The sequence below is a fragment of the Mustela erminea genome, chromosome 5 (genome assembly GCF_009829155.1).
Source record: "Mustela erminea isolate mMusErm1 chromosome 5, mMusErm1.Pri, whole genome shotgun sequence".
In the NCBI taxonomy this organism is placed as follows: Eukaryota; Metazoa; Chordata; class Mammalia; order Carnivora; family Mustelidae; genus Mustela; species Mustela erminea.
Window position 1 is genome coordinate 49,071,021 of NC_045618.1, and position 18,567 is coordinate 49,089,587.

Consider the following 18,567-nt stretch of genomic DNA (forward strand, 5'->3'; position numbering starts at 1 on the left):
GCCTCAGTTTCCTCATCTGTGACAAGGACAAGCCTGTTGCATCCACTGCACTAGGGCTGTGATGATTTCATGATGTCATGGAGATGGAGTGCTTGGCACAGAGCCTCACGCTGGTGGGTTTGTTCTTTACCATAGTCTGACCTTGAACCTGATGTTTCCTGAGCGAGATGATGGATTTGAGCCCATTTCCATTCCATTTTCTTGCCTGTGCATTCCTATGGCAGACTTTTACAGAGTTTTATTCCTTCTCATTTTGATCAGAGCTCATGTCCTATCTTGGCTGTGACTAGGGCCTGTCTTGGGGTCATTTTCCATTGGCACCCCCCCCATGGTGCACAGCAGCCCACAGGCTGCACATCCTGGTGCCCACCCCAGCCCCACAAAAGGGCACACTGGCTTTATAGCTTTTTTTCTTTCATTTGCTCCGATGTCCCTATTTTGCAGCAGAGAAAGCCAGTATCCTGACTGAAATAGCAGCCCCAAGGTCAGCCAACAATGCTCAGACTGGATCCCAGATTTGGTTTGGGACAGTCTGCTCTTCCTTCTACAGATTGCTCTATGTATATGCCAAGAAGAAGGATTGAGGCATCTGACTCTGACCCCAATCTCTTATTCTCTGCTGGTTTTGCAAGCCTTCTGGGCTTCAAAGGAAGGGGCATGAAGTGCCTATGATGTAATATCAAATTAATAACACCAGGGTTGGGCTTCCAGCCATTAGAGGATGAGGCTGTGTGGAGGAAGCTTCTCTGGCCCATTTAATCCTCCAATCCCTTAAATACTAACAAATCTACCTCCCATCTGGAGCCTGCAGCTGCACCCTGAATGGAGGGGAGCCCAGGCTAGCAGCAGGGGCCAGGCCTGTCCGAATGAACATGATGAATACCATGGCCCCCCCAACCCCCCGCCCAGTGGGATTATCAGTCCCTCTCTTTCCTGTCCCACCAGAGCTCCTTAAGAACATTATCTTCATGTCCTCTCAAATTGCATGGACATTTGGTGTGTGTGGGGGGTGCATCTAGCATCATTGATGCTCATGGTGGCCACCTCAGCAAATCTCTCTGTCCTCATCCGTCTCACCCCTTTTCCTCACTGCAGCTTCCCTGGCACTGCACTCCCTCACCAAGTGGCGGCACACACACTCTGCCTTGAGCTCTGCTTCTAGGGAACCTGGGCTAAGGCAGCATCTGGCAAGGATGCTCAGAGTAGAAAGCAGATACAAGTGGGGCCACTCTGAGTGAAGAGAAATGGGGCCCCATGGGGCCATCCCTTTTCCCTTGATACGGTTTCCAAGGTGATGACCCAGGCACCTCGACTAGGGCTCCCTGGCAAGCCTTTGATCTCATCTATTTCTGTCACTCAGCAGCCGAAGCAACTGAAACTTAAAGTCACACAGCAAGTTAGAAGTGAGGCCAGACCAGAATCCGGTCTCTTCACTCTGAAGCCAGCACTCTTCCTTTCAAATCCATTTAAGAACTTCTGAAAGTGTTTCTTTTTCCCAAGCATCTCCCCACACTGGCTGCCAGGGAGACTTTGAAAGCCCCATTACACTGTAGCCACCACCTGGGAGGTATGACACACACAGCCACAGGGGCAGACAAAGAGGAACTGGGACAGGGAAAAAAGGTAGTCACGAAACAGCCGGTCCGAAGACCTCTGCAGGCAGGAACCAGGGATGAGGTGTGTTTGGAAGGCTGCACGAGGACAGGCTCCAGAGAAGAGTAGGGGACAGGCCTGGGGGGAGAGGGAGGGGCCACAGAAGGAGCTGGAGACTGGCCTCCCCTGTCCACTGGTATTGCCTGGGGGGGCACCCTTGTCTGGGCTGAAGTTGCCCTCCAGGAAGCTGGGAGGGTGACCAGAAGTCACACCGAGGGGAAGGAGACAGAAAGAGGCGCTTGCCTCAGGTTGCCTTCATGAAGATTCTTGGGACTGAGACTGCTAGAAATAACTGGGGACAGGTTAATGACCAAGGGGGATTGTATAGAATAGGGATACAGGGACATCTTAAGAAATCGAAGCACAAGGATACAGCTGGGTCTTGGAGAAGAGATGAAACCCAGTGCCTGGGTTTGGAGGACTCAGAAAGTCACTTTCCTCCAACTCCGTTTCTGTTCCATCTTTCTGTCTCCCTGAAGCCTGGCCTTCCCTGCATCCTAGGGAGCATGACAGCAAATGGCCTCAGCCAGCAGCTTCCAAGTACACCTCTCTTCCAGGGTGATGAGCAGAATGAGCCCAGAGTCTTCTGGGCACAATTCTAAATCATCAGGGAGGGATTCTGGTTGGCCTGGCTTGAGGCAGGAGCTTACCCTGGGCCGGCCAGTGAGGCCAGTGAGGTTAGGTTAGGTAGGTTAGGTGGTATCTAACCAGGGCTGCTCCCTCTCTGACCTGACGGGTAGGGGAAGAAAAAGGGGAAAGTTCACTGCCTTGGGCTTGCACCTTTGAACAAAATCTCCAAGCCAGATCCTGCGCTCTTTTCCAACTCCTTAACAATCTATGTGTGGCTATAAACTCAAACCTTGTCCAGAAGCCTGCCTCCCCCAGTGCAGCCTACAGGTGAATTGGGCTCAGCCAGCCCCCTCGCCCCCACCCCCATCTGTTACTGAGAGTTGGAAGATGCTAAGAGGGCCCCAGCCACCTGCCACAGTCCTGATGTCATATCCTTAGCGCTGAAATGAGCACTAGTGAAGTTTACTTTGGTTTGATTTTAGACTTTTTTTTCAGTCAGGTCAGTGGGCCTCAAAAGAATTCCCAGGGACCTTTTTCTGAGCCTGTGGTGGGAAAGGCTGTTGGAGGCCTCTAGAACCAGAGCTTATGTGGGGTTTTCTGCTTCGGGAGTCCATAGTTTCAAAGCCCAGAAAGGAATTCAGGGTTCTTTTCTTTCAGTTCTAACTAACATTTATTGCACAATTACTGTGTGCTATGTCCTGGTCTCAAGACTTTTGAAGATTTTTTATTTTTTATGATTTTATTTATTTATTTATGGGGCACCTGGGTGGCTCAGTGGGTTAAGCCTCTGCCTTCGGCCTAGGTCACGATCTCAGGGTCCGGGGAATTGAGCCCCATATCAGGCTCTCTGCTCAGGAGGGAGCCTGCTTCTCCCTCTCTCTCTGTCTGCCTCTCTGCCTACTTGTGATCTCTGTCAAATAAATAAACAAAATCTTATTTATTTATTAATTTGAGAGAGAGCAAGAGTGGGAGGTGGGAGAGGGAGGCGGGAGGGGAGGGGCAGAAGCAGATTCCCTGCTGAGCAGGCTGGATCTCAGGACCCTGACTCCCTGACCTGAGCCACCCATGTACCCCAAGGGCTTTATGTATAGGATTTCATTTAATCCTCACAACTGCCCTAAGGGGTAGGAATAACTTTTCTCTCATTGACAGATGAGGAAACTCAGGCACAGAGAAGCCAAGTCACCTGGCCAAGACCACACAGCCTGTCAGTGGTGTAGCCCTTCCTTTGGGGCCCTGTGGAGTTCAGAATCCCCCACATGAACCAATGGGATGGGCCATGCAGGCCTGAGGGAGTCTTTCCCACGGCCATAGCCAGCAATGAGTAATAATACCTGCTTCTAAAAGCGGTTGAAGAATTATTATCCTGAACTCTGTGTTGTAGGACTCTGAAATGTAACCACCTATGGGAGTGTGGCAGAGACCCAGAGCTGTTAGTCTTCAGAAAAACTTAGCTTCTTAAAGTATCTCCAGAGGCCTGATCCTTTAAAAGTAGGAGAGCCCTTCAGCGGGTGGACAGCTTGCTGCCGAAAGTGAGGGCTTTGAAGAGACAAGACTTAGGCAGGATCTGGCTCTTCTGGGTTGATTCAGGGCTGTGTGATCCTGCAACAGTGACCCAAGCTCTCTGAGTCTTGGTTTCTTCCACCTACAAAATGCGGACAATGATAACAGCTGCCTTGCAAGGTCCTTGGGAGGCTCCATGAAGGCGGTAGAAGATGGACAAGTCGTGCTCATCATCCTGGTGGCAAGAAATATGTCTCCTGGGTGGGAAGCTCTGGGAAGGTGATGCTTACTCCGCAGGAAGTGCTGACTAGATCAGCGGCGCCTCCATGGCTCAGTCGGTGAAGCCTGACTTGATTTCAGCTCAAGTCATCATCTCAGGGTTGTGAGATCAAGGCCCGTATCGAGCTCCCCACTTAGTGGGGAATCTGCTTGAGAATTCAATCTCTCTCCTTCAGCCCCATCCCCCAGGGGTCATCTGAAGGACTTTGGGGTCCCCTTGAGCCACACCAGGTGGTTCCACATCATAGGAATGACCCAAATTCCTTTCTGGGCTTTAAACCTGTGGACTTCTGAAGCAGAAAACACCATGTAAGCTTGGTTCTAGAAGCCTGCAGCAGACTTTGCTGCCACAGGGTCAGAACGAGGTCCTAGGGAATTCTTTGGAGGCCCATTGACCTGCTTGAAAAATGAGTCTGAGATCAAACTCCAGTAAGCTTCGTGAGTCTTAGGTTTTACTGAGAGACAAACATGACAGCTGCAAGTTACATAATTTTTTTTTTAAAAAGTCAGCTTCATTGAGGTACGATTAATACACATTGAAATTCTTTAATTTTAAGCACAATTCAATAAGACAGGAGAAGTGTCTATTTTCACGTAACCACCACCACAGTCATGTTACAGAAGAATCATATCACCTCACAAAATTCCCCTGTGCCCCTTTTAGTCACTCCCTCCCACTTTCCCCAGCCCAACTGCTGAACTTCTTCACACCATTGTAGTTTTGCTTTTTCTTAAATTCCATATAAATACAAATCATCTAGCTTTTTCCAACTGGATTCTTTCACTCAGTATGACGCTTTTGAGAGGCGTTTGTGTTGTTTTATATATCAAGAATCCAGTTCTTTTTATTAAAGAGCAGAATTCTGCTTAGATGAACCCATTTGTAATTCATGCTCCAGTTGAAGGACATCTGAGCTGTTTCCAGTTTGGGGCTATTATGATAAAGCTGCTAAAACATTCACCTACAAGTCCTTGTGTGGACAAATGTTTATTTCTCTTAGATAAGTACCTCTTGGGTAAATGGGATTGCTGGGTCATACAGTGAGTGTATATGTCACCTTATTAGAAACCACACAGCGTTTCTGGAAGTAGTTGCACTCTGCCTGGCAGTAGGATCAGCAAGATTACCTTCCGGACTGTAGCAGAGGTGACCATCGCGTATCCTCATGATGAATCAAGTTTGTGTTCAACCCGGATGGCTGGGAGTTTCTTCATCCCTGCAGAGTGAGAGGAAAGCTCTAAACTGGGTCACTGACCCCTACCCTCACCCTTGTCCCCCCTACCCTTCTATGATCTTGCTGTGCTGGGCACTGGCCTAAGTGCCAAGCACAGAAGCGGGTCAAGGCAGTTTATACATAATGTATGGATTGTCTGGGAATTAAGTTTCCACCCAAAGCAAAAAGCCCTAGTTGCCTGGCTTTCAATTAACTATTCATTTGTTTGGCTACAGGATCCCCCATTGAACAATAGGCAAGACATAATTCTAAATGGACCCAGCAGACAAAGCCAGATCCCTTTTCCTAGCAAGACAATTAACCAGAACCAGTTATCAGTTACAGTCAATAAACATTTGTTAAGCCACACCAGGATAGTGTGCAGGGAGTCAATGTTTCTTGCAACCTTACTGTCCTTGCCTAAGCACTCTGTGGATATTGTCATTGTTCCTGGACAGATGATTAAATGAAAATTTGGAGATGGGAATTAATCTGCCTGAGGCTTCCTGGCAGAAGTCAGAGCGGACTCCCAGGTCTTTCTTCTATGCCATTTCTTTCCTGGGGGCCCTGAAAGGTAGCCAGGGGATGGGAGTGGGGGCAAGACCAATGTGCATGAAACAAGACAATCCAGCTTTTCACTTGGGGCATTCCTAAAAAGCTGACCATCGCATAAAACTGTTTTCCCCATAAGGGAATTATTTGAGTTGGGAGCTTGTTCCTGGTTAAGGTCTTGGCATAAATGAAGTGACGAAAATCTCATTCATATAAGCAAAGTTATTACAAGTAGAAACTCTTATAATAACTTATTAGTGAAACTGTGCTCAGTCTTTGCAAAATAAGCATAAAGACAGTGTAGGCATTAATTACACAAAGGGGCCTATCACCCTGCACATTTTTTTATGCAACATGAAAAACCTGACTAGATCTTTGATATAATTTAAAGCTAATATGCTAAAAATGGTGAACAGTGAACATTTAATAAGAGATGCTTTTATTTGTCTTTAGAAAAGCGTTGGGGAAAAAATCCCAGTGGCTTTGTCTTCTTTATAAAAGTTGGGCTGAGATATTAAATGAGACCTTATTTCTCTTTGGTCACATTCTTACTCCCCATGGCTAGCTAGGGTGAGCAAATGGGCATCAGGGGTCTTTGAACCACCTGAAACTGTACCCAACATGATTTGAGGATATATTTTTTCGGTAATTATAGCCTTTGTCAGATCCCCCAAGGTCTCTGGGATACAGCCACGAGTTTGAATCACTTCTTTCTCAGTTTTTTTTTTCTCTTGCCAGCAGCAGCATCAAAAATACTCCACTGACTTTATGGGAGTGCTCAGAGTTGGAATTATTTTCTTTTAAAAAGCATCTGGATCGGGGCACCTGTCTGGCTCAGTCAGTGGAGCATGCAACTCTTGATCTCAGGGTCATTAGTTCAAGCCCCACATTGGGCATAGAGCTCATGAAAAGAAAAATAAATGAATAAATAAATAGACAAAAACCTGAGACACACCTAAAATAAAAGGATACGGAAGGGATGAAAATAAAATGATGAAAGAAGATATACCAGTGACATGCTAACTAAAAGAGAGCTGGTGTAATTATATAGATATGAGACAGACTACACTACAAAGCAAAAAGTATTATTAGGGCTCTTATCATTATCATGATAAAAGGTTTAATTCATCAAGAAGATACCATAGTTCTAAAGTTGTAGGTACCTTCTGAAATAGCATTCAAACATATAAAATAAAAATTTATAGAACTATAGAAAAAATAGACTAATCCAATATAGGGGGTGTATATTTTATCAGTACAATGCTTTCAATTATTGGTAGGTTAAGAAAGATTTTTTTTTTTAAAAGGTTTTATTTATTTATTTGACAGAAAGAGAGATCACAAGTAGGCAGGGAGGCAGGCAGGGAGTGGGGGAAGCAGGCTCCCTGCTGAGCAGAGAACCCAATGCGGGGCTCGATCCCAGAACCCTGGGATCATGACCTGAGCTGAAGGCAGAGGCTTTAACCCACTGAGCCACCCTCAAGAAAGATTTTAAATAATAGAGCCAACCAGCCTGATTTACTGGATGTTTACAAATTATTCTGTATCCATTCATCAAGGAATAGACATTATTTTCAAGTACACATGAACATTTCTAAAAACTGACCATATAAAAGGTCATAAAGCTAGTTTCAATAAATTTCAAATAATATGGTTTACATAAACCACTTTTTATGACCTATGACCATAGATCTAAGTTATGCAATTAAATTAGAAATCTGAAACAGAAAGAAAAATGATACCCTCCCCAAGATTTGGAAATTAATTAGAAAGTACACTTCTAAATAATTTATGAGTCAAGTAAGAACTCATAATAAAAACTGAACACTGTATAGAGACTGTTACATGATGTGATAAGAACTCTACATAACAAAACTAGTGGATGCAGCAAAAATGGTAATTATAGGGAAATTTATAGCTTTAGATGCTTATACTAGGAAAAAAAAAGACTGAAAATTAGTGAGCTAGAGGAAAGCAGAGTGGAGGGAAAGGAAAGAAGAAAAAAGGGAAGAAAACCCCCACCAGAAACTCAGAGCACAAGGAAGAGGTAAAGATGAGAGCATAAACTACTGCCACGGGCAACAAATGTGCAATAGAGATGACCAACAAGCCGACACCAGATAAAATAGACCCTCTGGTAAGAGTCATTAAGAAAGAGGGTAATAGCATGCGTGAATAATAGAGATAAAGAAGAAAAGAAAGCTGCAAATACTGAAGGGATTAAAAAGATAGGGTGAACATACCACGGATAACATTACATCAGTGAATTTAAAAACTTATTAGAAAGGGAAACGTTTCTAGAAAAATATAGTTTGTCAAAGAGATAACAAAAAAGCCCGAGTTTTCAATAGTATTACAGAAATTGAATCAGTGGCTTAAAAATAAAAAATTAAGCTTCACTGGTTTTTAGGCAATTCCTAGCAGGTTTTCATAGGATAAATTAATTTTATTTTATTTTACTTTATTTTTAAGATTTATTTATCTTAGGGAGAGAGAGTGAGCTAGAGTGCATGCGGGGTAGGGGAGGGTGGAGGGAGAGAATCTCAAGCAGACCTCCTGCTGAGCGTGGAGCTGGGAGCAGGGCTGGATCCCATAGCCCTGAGACCATGACCTGAGTCAAAATCAAGAGTCGGATACTTAATACTGAACCAACTGAGCCACCCAAACACCTCTATTCTAATTTTATACCAACTCTTATAAAGAATATCAAAAGAAGCAATAATCCCCAACTCATCTGAGATTAGTACAACCTTGAAATAGAATGAGCCAAGACTCTGCGAGAAAGTAACAGACCAGAATCCCTCATGAACATAGATGGAAATGCTATAAACAAAATATTAGCAAAACAAGTCTAACAGTGTATGATAAAGACAATTTATCATGACTAAGCTGGATTTATTCCAGAAAAACTAGGATGATTCAACATAAAACCCGGTAACGTTAACTCTTCACATAAGCGGGTTAAAGGAGAAGTTATATGATTATCTCAACAGAAGTAGTAAAAGCATTCAGTAAAAGTCAACATCCAATCATGAAAAAAGCCCTTAGTAAAGCAGGAATAAAATGAAACTTCCTAACATTAAAGGGTTATCTTTTTTAAAAAAGCCTTCAGTAGTCCACATTCTTTTTTTTTTTTTTTTAAAGATTTTATTTATTTATTTGTCAGAGAGAGAGGGAGCGAGCACACGCAGACAGAATGGCAGAAAGAGACACAAAGAAGCAGGCTCACTGCTGAGCAAGGAGCCCTATGTGGGACTCGATCCCAGGACGCTGGGCTCATGACCTGAGCTGAAGGCAGCCGCTTAACTAGCTGAGCCACCCAGGCACCCCCAGTAGTCAACATTTTTTTTTTTTTAAGATTTTATTTATTTGACAGACAGAGATCACAAGTAGGCAGAGAGGCAGGCAGAGAGAGAGTGAGAGAAGGAAGCAGGCTCCCTGCTGAGCAGAGAGCCCGATGTGGGCCTCGATCCCAGGACCCTGAGATCATGACCTGAGCCGAAGGCAGCGGCTTAACCCACTGAGCCACCCAGGCGCCCAGGCGTCAACATTCTTAACGGTAAATCACTGAAAGTCGCTATTCCTTTAAGAGCAGAACAAGATAAAGGTGTCTGCTCCATAGGGCAAGCTTAGCACAGATAGAAGGAAAACGAAGGAAACAATACTGTTACTGGCTGCAGCTACTGTAACTGTGTACATAGAAAACAATAAACGAATCTACAAATCAGATCATTGAAATTATTAGAATCATGAATTGGTATAACTGAAAGACACTTTGCAATATTTCTTAAAACTGAACTAGAATAGCTTACGGAGAAATCCTTGTGCGTGCGTAAGAATATTCGTCGCAGGACTGTTTACAATAGCAAAATAGCAAAAAATTGGAGGCTACCGAATGTCCATTGAGAGAAGAACGTATAAATAAAAAGCCTACACATTCAGCTAGTGAATGTACTACAGCTACACACATAACCTGGTCGAATATAATTAGAACATTTATATTTTCAAATATAAAATAAAACAAATATTTTCCACATAAATTTTTTATAAACCTGAAAAAGGTAGGTTGCAGAAAACGGCACTGTCACGATACCGCACTTATTGTAAAGCTCCAGCAAGTAAACTAAACAATATTTTGTTTGAGGTTGATTACGCATATGATAAAGCTACATATTTAAAAAAAATTTTTTTTTAAAGGGCACCATAAAATTCAACCTACTGTTCCCTGTGGTGAGGAGGCAGGACAAGATAGAAACAAGGCGCACGGTTGAAGGCACCAAAAGGTATTTTCGTAGTTCTTAAATTGAGTGGTGGATTTCCGGGAGTTTTTTTAATGTATTTATTCTTTTGATGTATCAGACACTAGGCATTAAGCTTTTTATAGAGCAGCCTGTAGTTACCCTCCTTCACCACTACATGACAGGCTAGTCCGTCAGTAAAGTCATTCCTAAAAGGAAAAGGCTGATGAGAGGGGAGATGCTGCGTAATGGCTGCGTTCTAGTGGCCAGGAGCCTGCCGGGGAATTCTGAGTGTTCACACGCGCAGTGGGGCAGCTTGGATGCGCCTTACTCTGGCTAGGATTTCGAAGCCAGGGGGCCAGGCTTTTTTTTTTTTTTTTTTTGCCTTTCTTTTGCCCTGGCTATGGAACCATTTTGCAAACTTAAAAGTGTATCTGCTGGAATGTTGATTTTTATTTCTCAGTTTTTCTGTGTTTCCCAAGGTGGTGGTTCCTAAAAGAACAGCATGGGGCATGAAGTTTATTACTTGGTCTCCCTCGTGGCAACTGACACGTCCTCTTCTGTGTTTATGGATCTGGGTCTATTGTTTTTCAGCACTAGCATTAGAACTATGCTTCAATAAACATCTGCATGACCTGGTAATCATATATACAGGAATATTTAAATCTTGGTAACAATCGTTAAAATAGCGAAACAATAGTCATCAAAATTACTCACAGAAATCATGATGCCCAATAGCTTTTTCATGTGATGTGCTTGCCTGAGGTTGGCAGAGACTTGTTTCAGCAGCCAGTGTTAGGACAGCAAGTGGCAACAGGACCCCAGTCACCCACTTCTCTCTTCATTCTCTAAACCTGCCTTGCTGGCCCAATACATTAGCCACTAAGCCACATGTGGCACTGAGTGCTTGCAGTGAGATGTGCCCTAATACATCTTGGATTTTGAAGACTTAGTATGAAAAAAAAAAGGTAAATATGTTAATAATTATTCGTATTAATTACCTATTGAAATGATACTATTTTAGATACTTTAAGTTAAATAAAATATACTATTAAAATTAATATCATCTGTTTCTTTTCACTTTCTTAGAAATTTGAAAATTACTAGAAATTTTAAAATTACATACTGCACGGCTTACGTATGTGATTCATATTACTAATTCCATTGGACAGCACTGCTCTGGATGTTACTACTCTGGATGCTTGCGATCCCTGCCTCCGGAGCCAACCTCATGGCTAAGGTCTCCACCTTCCGCCCGGGGAAGGGTCCTGGGGGCCCTCGTGGGGATGGTCAGGATGGGGTGCTGCGGTATTCTTGGCGCTGCTCTCGCCTATTCAGATCTAGAGGCCGAGCGGAGGTGACGGTCGCGCTGGGAGTTGCCTGTCTGCCTGGTGGAGGCAGTGGGTCCTTGGGAAGGTAAGACACCTGGCCGGACTGTCTCCCGACTCGGCCAGGGCGCGGCACCGGCGTCAGCGGCTGGAAGGAGCCACAACCCACCAGCACGCCCGTCTGAGCTGAAAAAGAAAGCGTGCCCTGGTCGGGCTTTGAGCTTGGGGAGAGATGGGCGGGTCTTCCTCCTTCCAACCATCCTCAATCTTTCTTGTGTTTGTCTCTTCTCCGCAGCTCTAGGCACTCCCTGGAGACAGGCCAAACCACGAAAATTGTGGAATTTCTATGATTCCGCCTGTGGCTAAATACTAGTGATATCTGCATTTAAAATTGGCATTACACATTACAGAGAATGGTAAAAATTCATGCTAATAATGAAAATCTTAAGTTGTTCCTGACATTTTCTTTTCTTTTCTTTTCTTTTTTTAAGATTTTATTTATTTATTTGACAGAGAGAGGTCACAAGTAGGCAGAGAGGCAGGCAGAGAAAGAGGAAGGGAAGCAGGCCCCCTGCTGAGCAGAGAGCCCGATTCGGGACTTGATCCCAGGACCCTGAGATCATGACCCAGCCGAAGGCAGCGGCTTAACCCACTGAGCCACCCAGATGCCCTGTTCCTGACATTTTCAAACGGTTGAAAAATTTTTAATTTGTAATTGTGGTATATAATACATGCCACATAAGATGTACCATCTTCACCATTTCAACTGTGCGGCTCAGTCACATTAAGTATATTCATATTGCTGTGTGACCAGTCTCAGATTTTAGTGTATGTGCTGCCCAAATGAGCAAGGTGCAACCAGTCTCCAGAATTTTTCACCGTGCAAAACCGGAACTCTATACCCATGAAACACCAACCTTCCATTTCTTCTCACCTTCTTCCATTTCTTTCTCCCACTAGTCCTGGCAACCACCATTCTGCTTTCTGTTTCTATGAGCTTGACTGAAACTCTGTAACATTTTTCTTTTTGCTATAGTTTAATCCAGTTAGTATAATGTTCTTAAGGATCATCCATGTTGTGGCATGGGTCAGAATGTCCTTCCTTGTTAAGATTGACTAATTTTCCACTGTATGTGTATAACATGTTCTTTATCCATTCACCCATCAAGGAAGATTTGTGTTACTTCCCCCTTTTGGCTATTGAATAACGCTGCTATGAACAGGGGTTTACAAATACCTCTTTCCAATTTTTGGCTAAAATAATCAAGATTGCAATTAATATCTTTGTATACAACCACTTTGCACACATATGAGTGCATCTGTAGGATACATTTTTAAAGGTAAATGGGTCAAAGGGAATGTACACTTTATAATTTGCTCAAGATTGCCAATCTGCTGTCCATAGAGGTTAAACGATTTTATAACAACCTAACGCCGTATGTTTTCAGTCAACGATCTTTGACGATACAGTAGATTAGAAATAGAATTTCCGTCAGTAAGAATGAGTGGAAACATGTACAATATGTTGAGACCCACGAGTTTGGAAGGATACCACAAATACTCCCAAATTTTCAAAGTTCACTTCTGGAGAATGTTAGGGAAATAATTTACTGGTTTGAAAACAAGCAAATGAAAACAAAAGGCAGGAGTCGAGCGTGACCTGTCTTTGCTACGTCAACACTTTATATCGTATATCAGGATAGCCAGATAGTTGATGGGAAGAATTTTCTCTTTCTAAAAATATTCTCGTTGTTAAGTGGAGAAGGAATGATGCAACCACTGAAAAGAGCGGTGGACAGTGATCACCAATGATCACAAAAGAGAGACAAAGTAAGAAAGAGACGGCTAGATATCCTGTGGCCCCTGACAGGAGATCATTACGCTGTCTCTGAACTATACTTCCCTGACATCTAAACTTGAATCTGATCAAGTCACCAGGGTTAATTGCCAACTACCAAGTTACAGAAGAAATCAGGGTAAGAACACGTTGAGCAATATATCAAGGGGATGGGATCAGCAAAATCCAGACTGTAGGAAACTCAAGCGACCTAGTTTCTTCAATAAATAAATTAAAAGAAAAAAAAAAAAAAAAGGAGGAGGGAGGAGGAGTCTTTAAAATAAAATAAATTCAAGGTGGGGTGCCTGGGTGGCTTGGTCAGTTAGGTGGCTGTCTTGGACTCAGGTCATGATCCCAGAGTCCTGGGATCAAGTCTCGTGTTGGGCTCCTTGCTCAGTGGGGAGTCTGTTTCTCCCTCTCCCTCGGCCTTCTGCTCCTGCTGCTTGTGCTCTTTCTCTCAAATAAATAAATACAATCTTTAAAAAAAATAAATTTAAGGTTCATAGTAGCCAAATGTAACATATGGGCCTCTTTATATTCTGATTCAAACAAAAAATATGTGTTATTATTTGTAAGACGATTGGGAATTTGAACCCCAATTTGATATTTAATTATATTAAGGAATCATTGTCAATTTGAAGGTACTATGGTATTATGCTCTTTTATCATAACATTTTAGATATTAGGATATTGTTTTGTAGCTTTGTGGCATCATGGATAGGTTAAAAAAATCTTATCTTTTAAAGATCTACTAAAATAATTATTGATAAAATGATACGACGTCAGAGATTTGCTTCAGAATAACACAGTGGGAGTGTGTGTGGGATGGAGTGCGGATGAACCAAGACTGACTATGAGCTGATGACTGCTGAATCTGTGTGATGCATACCCTACAATTCTCTGTACTTTTGTTCATGCTGGAATTTTTCCAAACAAAAGAGTTTATTCGAAAAGAGAATGAAAAGAGAGTAATTAGGAATAATAGGTACAAATAGCTCTTTGTAGCAATTTTAATGTTAAAAAAAGGAGCAAAAAGGAAAAAGAATAGCTAGGAGGGTCAATAGAAGGTTTTTTGTTTTTGTTTTTGTTTTTAACTAATCTCTCTGCCCAACATGGAGCTGGAACTCACAACCTGGAAATCAAGAGTTACACGCTCTACCAGTTGAGCCAGCCAGGTGTCCCAATAGGAGGGTATTAAAAAAAAAAAAATTAGAGACACCTGGGTGGCTCAGTTGTTAAGGGATTGCCTTCGGCTCAGGCCATGATCCCAGGGTCCTGGGATCAAGCCCCCCATCAGGCTCCCAGCTCCGCGGGAAGCCTGCTTCTCCCTCTTGTCCCCCCTGCTTATGTTTCCTCTCTTCGCTATGTCTCTCTCTGTCAAATAAATAAATAAAGTCTTTTAAAAAAATTTAAAAAGAAAAAGAAAAATTATTCAAGTATTACATATATATGAAAAAGCAAGTAACTCAGTACCTCCTCATCAAGTACATATTTCCCATGAATGAAAAAAGATCTTTTATTGCAGCTTTTTGGGTAAACACTTCAGTTAAAGCACATAAGCATTAAACTCAACCGATTTTAGAAATGAGTGTCTCCATGTAATCATCATCCAAGTCAAGAATAAAACATTTGTAAAATACTAGAAACTTCCTGTCTTCTGCCAGACAATAAATAACCCCTGCAAAAGGTAACCTCTCTTCTAAGATCTATCATCAAAGATAAGTTTTGTTTTCTTTTGAACTTCACATAATGGAATCACACAGTAGTTACTCTTTTGTATCGTTTCTTTTGCATATATATATACATATATATATATGCAATACATATATATATCAGGGAAGAAAAAAGGAAAAATTTTGAGAGAGCCTTTGTACCAACCTGTAACAACAATAAATTATGGACCAAGGAGTGTTATTTATGAATTCTTGGCATCTGAGTTCCAATTTCAAAAAGAAAGGAAAACAATGCATAATTTCAAAAAGTAAATAAAATAGGAAACAAATATATGAAAAAATCCAACATTTTTAGGACTCAAGCAAATATATATCTATATACCAATGAGATATTAGTTATACTATCAAGTTAGCAAATAAAAATATTAATATCCAGTGTTACGAAGAGTTTGGTGAAACAGGGCCCTCGCGCTGGGCTAGAAGGTATGTAAATTGGTAAAATTATTTAAGAAAGCAATTGGTAATTGTTGATCAAGGTTCTAAACAGTTTTCTACATTTTATCTTAGTAATTCTACTTCTTGGAATCTAGCGAAGGATATTTTTTCGACAACCCAATATTCTATAACAAATCCACTGGAATGGTTTTTATAAAATTGTGTAATATGGGGGTTGCCTGAATGGCTCAGTTGTTAAGCGTCTGCCTTCAGCTCATTTCATGATCCCAGGGTCCTGGGATCAAGCCCAACGTCGGGCTCCCTGCTTGGTGAGGAGCCTGTTTCCCCTCTCCCTCTCCCCCTGCTTGTGCTCCCTCTCTCACTATTTCTCTCTCTGCAAAATAAATAAATAAAATCTTAAAAAAAAAGATTGTGTAATATGATGGGAAATTATGATATAATATTAAGGTTTGTTTTTTTTTTAAAGCAGGCAATATCAACAAAGGCAAATATTACAAATAGCATATATTATACATTTTGAATATAAATATGTAGAAAACAAACTAACCCAACATCTGGGAGGAGAAGATTTAGCCTTTACCCCTGGTAAACTCACAGTATGGAAAGGATAGATGGCAAAAGTAGGCAAAAGTAGGCAGGCCTCCATTTTTTTGAGAAAGGGGATTTCAGGCTAAGAAGCTGGTCTTGTTGAGTAAGAACTGACACCACCCATATCAACATGACACAACTGTTCCAGAAAATTCTTGCCTAGGAAGATAAATAGATTAATTGCTAGCTCAAGAAATTAATTTATCTGGGCAAATAGTTTGCTCATCTGGACATGACAGATGACTGCTTTCCTATCAAGACCACTGACCACACACAGAGGCAAAGAACTAACCATTATGACAAAGTTTATTTATCAAGACTTGTTTCAGGACCCTTGCTTCTCTGAGTCTATGAGTCCTAAACTGTCTTACTTTTCCCAGACTGCCCAATCCCCATCAATTTTTTGCTTTGGAAAACCACTTTAAACCACTTGCACCCAGACCCCCAAATCCTATATATGTCCTTTCCTGAAATCTCCTTTCTGAGACACTACCAATCTCTATCAAGGTGTTATTCTCCCTTGCTGCAGTAAATATCTAATAGAATTATGTTGCTTGATTAACAGGTTTCACGGGTGTTCTTTTGGGGAGTTGAGAGAGGACAAGATCTGTGAATTCAAATGAGAAAAAAACCTGATATTTGTTTTCCTAAACTTATAACTGAAATTGAACATTTCCTTCAACTAGGAATATAAGCAAAACCACAGTGACTGTAGCCATGTCACCCCTAAAAATTATGACCACTGGTCACCAATAAAAATTACAGGTATTTTCAATCTATATTAGATCTATCATATCTATCTCAAAATATCATTTATGCTCACCACTATTTTAAAATTAATGCAAGGTCAGAGCTGTGAAGGCTCTGAGATTTTACCCAACCTGCAAGCTAACAAGTCAGCTTGCCAGTTTCAATGATCATGAGAGAAGACACAGAACTCCCGAGTCCGAGATGACAGACTTTATTATTCACAGCAAAAAGGGGTAGCCAGAGTATCAATGTATTTGTGCAGTTTCCCTGATTTCTATTTCCACAGGGATGGTGGGTGAGGGGTGGGGCAGATCACAAGGACACAGGTAGCAGATTTTGTTAGAAGACAGGAATTTAGGGCTCAGGGCTGGTGTATTTTTGAGCAAGCAACAAATGTAGGCAAGCAGCATATAAGCTAGTCTGGTTGCCTAAGTGTTTAGCTACTGATGCTGCTCAGTTTCAAGCAATGGAGAAGCCGTGCAGTCTGGCACACTCAGCAAAAGTGTACAGGGACAATCAGGACCCATGTGGACTGCCTCTCCAACATGTAGTACTAGACCTTGCTCTTAATGCCTTTTTAAAGGAGCAGATACTTTATCATATCATCACTTTTTTTTTTTTTTTTAAGATTTTACTTGTTTACTTTTGCAAGTGAGAGAGAAGGAGCATGCACAGGAGTGGAGAGGGGAAGGGGAGAAGCTGACTTCCCACTGAGCAGGGAGCCCAAAGAATGATGTGAGGCTGATCCCAAGACTCTGGGATCATGACCTGAGCCAAAGGCAGACGCTTAACTGACTGAGCCACTCAGGTGCCTTCATCATTGCGCTTTTACATTTTAAGATCACTGGTTTCCTTTGTTATTTTAATTAACATATGCATATAAATGCATTATTCAGAGAAGGGGTTGGTAGGCTTAACCAGATTGCCAAAGGAGTCCCTGGCACAAATAAGGTCAAGAGATGGAAGTTTTTAAAAAATATTTTCATTATTGATGAGAAAATAAACTGTTATATAACTCCATTACTCAGGAAAACTTGTTCAGAGCTCTCCTTGTCAAGAAGGCAGAGTGGGAAGGGCCCTGGTGCCAAATCCAGGAGACCAGAATTTGGGTCTCAGCTACATGAAGGCCCCACTAGTTACTTAAACATTTCATCCAGTTTTCCTCAACTGTAATGTGAGAAACTTGTCACCTAACTCAGTGTCTGACTGGCTCAAAACAAGACTGAGAGATGTACTCTCACACGTTGCCTGTGGGAGTGTAAACTAAATATGTTTCTGGAGATTAACTTTGGTTCTATGTGCTCAAAAACATTCAAATCCTTTGAGCAAGCAAATCCATTACTAGAAATTAATTATTATTAGATGTAATCAGATGTACAGACAAAAATGCAATTGAAAAGATGTTCGTGGCAGTATTATTTATAATCGTTGCAGTTTTGTAAACATCTTGAATGTCCAGTAATAGCAGAAATTGTGGCACATCTATACTGATAAATGCTGTCATTATGAATCATCAGAGCAGAATATTTTGTGACATTAAAAGATGCCCATGATTTGGCGTGCCTAGGTGGCTCCATTGGTTAAATGTCTGCGTTCCACTTGGGTCATGATCCTGTGGTCCTGGGATGGAGACTCACATCAAGCTCCCTCTGTCTGCCTCTCCCCTTTCTTGTGCTCTTTCTCTCTGTCAAATAAATAAAATCTTAAAAAAAGAAATGTCGGTGATTTTATGTTGGTGGAAAAAAATGCAAAACTCTGTGAGGTGCCTCCAATTCTGTTTAATGAATTATATACATGTATATAGGCTTAGAAAAAAAACTAGTTGGAAATTTTCTGAAAATGTTATTGCTAGTGGTATGATACATTTTTAAATTTTTAAATTCACGTTAATAAATTTGCCCTTGTATTTCTCAATAAGCATATGAT

The 18,567-nt window shown here is 41.8% G+C and overlaps 1 long non-coding RNA gene across 2 annotated transcripts; it reads right to left on the minus strand.

Annotated features, from left to right (window-relative positions):
- Positions 1-4,432: 4,432 nt before the first annotated feature.
- On the minus strand, positions 4,433-17,278 carry LOC116590754. 2 transcript variants are annotated; one of them, XR_004285723.1, is made up of 3 exons: positions 15,899-17,278; positions 10,727-10,957; positions 4,433-5,222 (listed from the first exon to the last, which is right to left on the minus strand). It is a non-coding gene; the product is annotated as an uncharacterized LOC116590754 (long non-coding RNA). The 2 variants fall into 2 exon arrangements; XR_004285722.1 differs by lacking the exon at positions 15,899-17,278 and adding an exon at positions 11,136-11,807.
- Positions 17,279-18,567: the final 1,289 nt, after the last annotated feature.